We start from the raw sequence: 6,402 nt of genomic DNA, 5'->3' as shown, positions 1-6,402 counted from the left end.
TTTATCTCTATCGTTGATGGCAAGATGCCATTTATATTTGTAAGAAGTTTTGTTGAAGAATGACAATTGGTCATAAACTCAGAAATTGATGTCAATATAAAAATAGACCTAACTTATAGCAACACCTAAATATAATAAATAACAAACACAAAACAATTAAGAATACCACATTTACAAGAAATGTGGACAGATCTCACCAAACTTTCAGTTCTTTGATGAAAATACTATGCATTTACACAACTCTATATAACAACAATCTTAACCAAGTATATCAAAAGGTAATTTGCGCAGTCACCTATAAGCAAGATCTGACCGCTGGCTGCGAAAGCCACAACAGATATTCGGAATGTCTACAAAGACGACTGCACTGGAGAATTCACGGCTCGAAAAGGATTTGTATGCTTTAAAGAGTTGGATTGGGTTGTATTAGTGACATTTTGGGGCTGAGATTTTGTCACAATGGCTGAATATTTACACAAAGATCTCTTACCATTTTGTATGGCGTGGCGGAGAAACTATCGATGTTGAGTATAGCGATGGCTAGTACGAAGAAATCCATAAATAATGATACGATTCATTTTTGTTTTCTTCCACAACCCATGCGGCCGCCCAAAGATAAAAGGAAGTATCTACATTTTGCTTCTTTTGAGAACAATAGCAAAAAAGGTGATTTTTGATAATTAACATTACTGTTAAAGATTTTTTCTATTCGGCGTCAATAAACATTTAGTGATCATTGACGCCGAAAAGAAAACAAAGCCTTTAACAGTAATGTCAATTATCAAAAATCACCTTTTCTGCTATTGTTCTCAAAAGAAGCAAAATGTAGATACTTCCTTTTATCTTTGGGCGGCCGCATGCACCTTAGGTAGAAACTAGGCTAGTTTCTGCACTTTCGCAATGTATACCCTAATGTTGTTTAGTATGTGTCAATCTCCTCGACCAATTCCTGGAGTGCTTCACCGGCATCTGTTTATTCATCGAGATCTGGTGCTCGTCCCGACCAGGAAAAGTTAGAAATTAAATTTTTCTTTTAAAGCGTGCAAACCATTTTCAATCCGTGGATTATCCAGCACGTTCGTACTAATTCTGCAAATGCTTGATGTAGCTTGAGCAGCATTTAAACCTAGAAGGAAGGCAAAGAGCAACGATGTGCTTAGTTTTACCACTTAATATTACATCTTCGCATCTTCCAATTAAATTATGAATGTAAAAGTAAATACATGATTCTCGAAAAGCCTGATAGAGGATGTGTACATTGCTAGCTTAAAAATATACTCAGTATTTCATACACAACTGTTTGGCGCTTGTTGAGACTTTGATTATAAATGAAAATAAACAAGTTGTAATTTTGAGTCTAATAACGGAATATTCCGATTTAGTGAATTCCATTGCTGAAAATGATTGCTAGCACTGGATTCAGCACTAAAAGAAACAGAGAAAAAGAGTGTGTTTAGTGGCTGACCGTGTACAGGGTGGGAAATAAATGAGGGCAAAGTGCGAAGTTAGAAAATGTCTAGAAACGCCTTGTTAATTTTCAAACTAGTAGAGGGATTGAGGTCAAATGTTGGATATGAGGAATGCAAGTAGAGCTCCACTGAATAGACGTAATGTGAATCACGGGGGACATCTGAAAACCCGCCATGTTGGACTTAGCGCAAGAAAAATATACGGGAAAGGGGTCATGTGATATATGGCTCTTGACGCACACCGTCTATTGAAAATCAATAGTGGCCAATACAGTTTGAGACCTCCGTAACAGGAGTCGTTCCACGCTATGGCAATGTAGCAATACTGTCGTACAGGTGACGTGAATGAAGAACAACCACAAACGTGATTGTGACCATTTTCCAGCCAATAAGCGTTTCAATCTACTTTCCAGCCAACAAACGTCCCGATACACTCAATATTCGTTCATATGCTGGTTAAAGTGCAAATATGACCACGGACAACCTGAAAGAGTTCATGACTGACGTTTTCTGACCTTCTATATAGCAGATAAAACTGTTGCTCCTCGTTGATTCATGGAGAACCAATGAAGATGAACAGTTGGTGCAGAAACCGGACAATGTTGAACTTACTTGACGCCTTATCCCTGATGGTTACACGTCACTCATACAACCGTTGGATGTGTTCTTCCGTACCGTACGTATGCGAATTTCGTAAAATATATAACAGACACATTTTTCTGTCATCTGACTTCAAAATATGACAACGGAATAACCTCATTAACTTGCAATCAGCCACCCACTTCCAGTTTACAGCACCAAGGTTCCAAGCTATGATTAGATATGCTTTCTACAAAACTGATTATTTGCAAACAGCACCTGACGCATTCATTGCACCTGTCGACTACTGCTTCAATTTCAATACAGTCGACAACTGTGACGAGTCCGATTTTCCATCTTTATCATTTTTCAAATGTTGCACACTGTTGTCTCCATTTTTGTATCAACTACACAATCATTCTTAAGTTCCATAACAGTTGCAATTAAACAGAGGTCTCAAACTGTATTGGTCACTAAAGATTTCAATGGACGGTGTGCGTCAAGAGCCATGTCACATGACCCCTTTCCCGTATATTTTTCTTGCGCTAAGTTCAACATGGCGGGATGTCCCCCGTGATTCACATTACATCTATTCAGTGGAGCTCTACATGCAGTCCTCATATCCAACATTTGACCTCAATCCCTCTACTCATTTTAAAATTAACAAGGCATTTCTAGACATTTTCTAAATTCTTTCTTCGCACTTTGCTCTCATTTATCTCTCATCCTGTATACGGTCTGTCGCTAAACGCCCTCTTTTTCTTTGTTCCTTTTGATGCTGAATCCAGTGCTAACAATCATTTTCAGCAATTGAATTTACCGAATCGGAATGTTCCCTTGTACGTTAAGTTACGAAAAAGAATTTTGCAGTCTCAGGCAGGAGGCTAGAAGATAATTTAAGTCTGCGGCTGGTGTTCAGTGATGAAAAGACATTTTATTTAGGTACCACAGGGGCCAATGCGCTTTTAGCAACATATTTGGCCCAAAATGTTTATTACTAATATAGTTATTCTACTGTAAACTCCATTCAAACGCTCGCATTAGTTTTTATTAAATTAAGCCTTATAAATAGATTTGTGCGAAGGTATCGCTACAATAGTCAGAGATATCTTTAGAAACGTAGTTTTAAAAAGCCGTTGACTGAAAGTTTCCCTTCTTGTAATTTAGAATGTGAGTTTTGGATAGATATTTCATTTTGTGTATTTCAGTTCGAAATATCACGCCGAAATTACCTTTCTTCTCTGGTCTGGTATTAAACTATTCTCCGTTGAAGTGTTATACTCGTAGACGCCCGTGATTTTACGATTGATTATTAATAAGCGTTGTCTCATTACATTAAATTAAGAAAATGAATTCTTATCTATCCTTATTATATACTGAGATGGTTTCAATGGAAGCTACCACCTTTATCCGGCGTATCTTCCTGCAACTATTATTCTCATTTTTGTTATACAGAGTGTCTCTTAAATCCAAAATTTTTGTCAGATCTCGCTGTTGTAACTTAAAAGGCTAATCGTATTTGAACTAAACGACTACAGATCGAAAGAGGCAGTGTTCAAATTTCATTTAGTTGGCAGGGAGATCACTATTGTGCAGGAGTAACGCACGCTAGTGACATCTCACGCAGCAATTAATTTACATGCTACGTTTAAGATGTGGGAACAGTTGACTGTCGACTTATTGTATGGCGTGCGGCTGGAGCGCCACATTGAACTTTAAAGGAAAATTTTATGTAATTACAATTATTTTTCATTTTGTAACTTTTTTTAAGCCAATAGAAGAATTTGAAATCGGATGAATTTGAATATTCCCTCTTTGGAACAGTTGGTGTTTCATTCCAATACTATTAGCCATTTTCAAGCTGTAGTACTTTCAAACTGGATAAAGACTTTAGAATCATTCTGTATATGCTAGTTTCCTTATTTCAACTGTGAATTCTGCCTCTGACTTTTCGCAAAGTGATCGAGGATTAAAAGAGCTAGTACAGCAAACTTGCAGAGGCAGAGCACAACTAGGGTACTTAAAAATCTATTGAAAACCCCAGAATTCTTACCTATGATTGCAATTAAACTACACGTGAGTTTTCTTTGGATAATTACATCCATGTTTAGGGGTATTAGGATCTCAATTTAGAATATTAGAATTTCCTTCTAAAACAGGGTGAATGGCCAAGATTCTGAACAAGGTTGTGCCTATTTAATCTGACATTTCGAGCCTCCTTTCGAGGTGACTTGACAGTCAAGAACTGACACGGTCCGACCTGAATGATTTGCTGTACTTAGTTTGAATTCAATTCTCCTTGAAGCACAATCTGTAATAGTATTTAAGAAGTTCAAAATGATAGTAGTCATAGCTCAATTTTATGAAGGATACATTTGTAACACACTAGTCGCACCTAGAATATAAATGTACCTGTTCACAATTAAGGGGGTTTTGACGCAAAAGGAGTCATTGAAACTTTTAGGGGAGATCAAGAGGAAAATAGAAACGTTCAACACATTTAGCAACTGAAAAACATTTGTAAAAACTACAATTTACACAAACACCGTAGTCGGAGGGAAGGCTTGTGTCAGATCACTACCATTAAGCATTACGCTTTTGATATATTTGTGCAGACGTCAAGGTTACCAACTAATTTCGTTATTTACAAGTGACGTCAGACAATTGGCAGTGTTGTCAGAGGTATTACTATAAATGAAGAGAAGTTGAACGTAATTTATGGGAGAGCAGTCGTTAGGAGTAGGATTTCTAGGCTTTCGGCATCTATCACCATGTTAGCTCGTCACGTATGTGGGATGATCTCTCGGCGATCGGCGAATTTTTTTTTAGAAAAGCATTAATATTCACACGACTACGGTATGAATTTCTTCTTTAAGCAATTTCAATACTTAAATAGTTCTTCCAGTATCGAACCGAAATACTTTGTGGTAATTATGTGGCGTTTTTTATTTACCTCTTCAAATCACAATAATTACTTCAACAATCGTATACAATAACACAAGAAATGGACTACATATACTAGCTTTTACTGTTCTTATATTATGGCAACCGTGTAAAGTATTACTGAAAACTAGTCATGCCTCCCCTCCCAACACCAGTTTACGTAACAGCACCATGTAAACACAACAGTCACTACACAAAACAAATGCACAAACTTACCCGTAAGGTTCGGATTTCTATTATTTAAGAATTTTTAAAATATGCAAGCCTTTATGGTCTAAAAACTAATAAAATAAGGCAATGACCACAAAAATATTTTTTTAATTTAAATTTTTAATAAATTCCTAAGATTATACATTTCCTAAGAGATTAACAAAATTAATTTTGCCCTGAAGCATAGACAACAGCATGTCACTGACTCCATAGGGGAGAATCTGAATGACTCTCTTCTCCACGGCAATACTGAGAAGTGAAACTCGTCTAGATTATGATTAAAAGTACACTTCTATATCACTTCGAGACCAAATACGACTTAAACTAAAAATATTGTACATACATGCATTTATATGACCGATAAAAATCGTATTTTCGTGTTCACAAGAGCCAGAAATGTGTTTATATTTAATTGGATATGCAAAAAGATGCCAGGATACAAATAATAGAATAGGAATGTTATAGAAATCAGTCTTACTTATCAGACACGTAATCTATATATTAAAATGCTAGGTTTGTGTGTTTGTGGTTTTATATATTTGTCTCCAATCCGTTCCACAATGAGTCCTTGAAAAACACAAGAGCTAGAAACTTGCCGTTTTCACTGGTCGATTCCAAATTTTGTGTAATGTTCAGTTCTAATTGATTTCTTTTAATGGTCGTCATTTCTTTATTACGTTTTTAGGGGTACACTGGAAGTGTTGAAATTTTAAAATAGTAAAGCATCATATCCTACGAGTTATATATTCCAACACCACATAGTTGTATACAGTGGTTGTCTCTCTCTCAGGCGTTTATTTCATGGCCAAAAGATAATAAAAAACGAAGGATAACCATTTCTCCAGTCTAACATGAATCTTTGTTTGGAGTGTTTTGCCCAATGAACACTATATATCACTGACATAATTGTGTGTGTAATGTATTTGCTTATTAAATACTGCATACAAGAAGAAAGAAAACACCGATCATATATGAATTAGAAACTTCAACCGGAAGTAAGCTCAAATCTTGCAAACGGTGCGATATTGAAAAAAATAATCGAAAAAATCTCCCCTTTATGATACCCCTTGCCGATTTTTATCAAGACATCTTTCACTTACGTCTGTAAAGGAACATGTACAGATGTGAGGAGTGACAAGACATTCATGCTCATATGTAAATGATACACTGTGTAGGGAGCGCAGGTTCAGCTAGTTAAGTT

Source organism: Thermobia domestica, chromosome 11 (genome assembly GCF_964235325.1).
Source record: "Thermobia domestica chromosome 11, izTheDome1.hap1.1, whole genome shotgun sequence".
Taxonomy (NCBI): Eukaryota; Metazoa; Arthropoda; class Insecta; order Zygentoma; family Lepismatidae; genus Thermobia; species Thermobia domestica.
The sequence above is the reverse complement of the archived record's forward strand: the minus strand, read 5'-3'. Positions refer to the sequence as shown.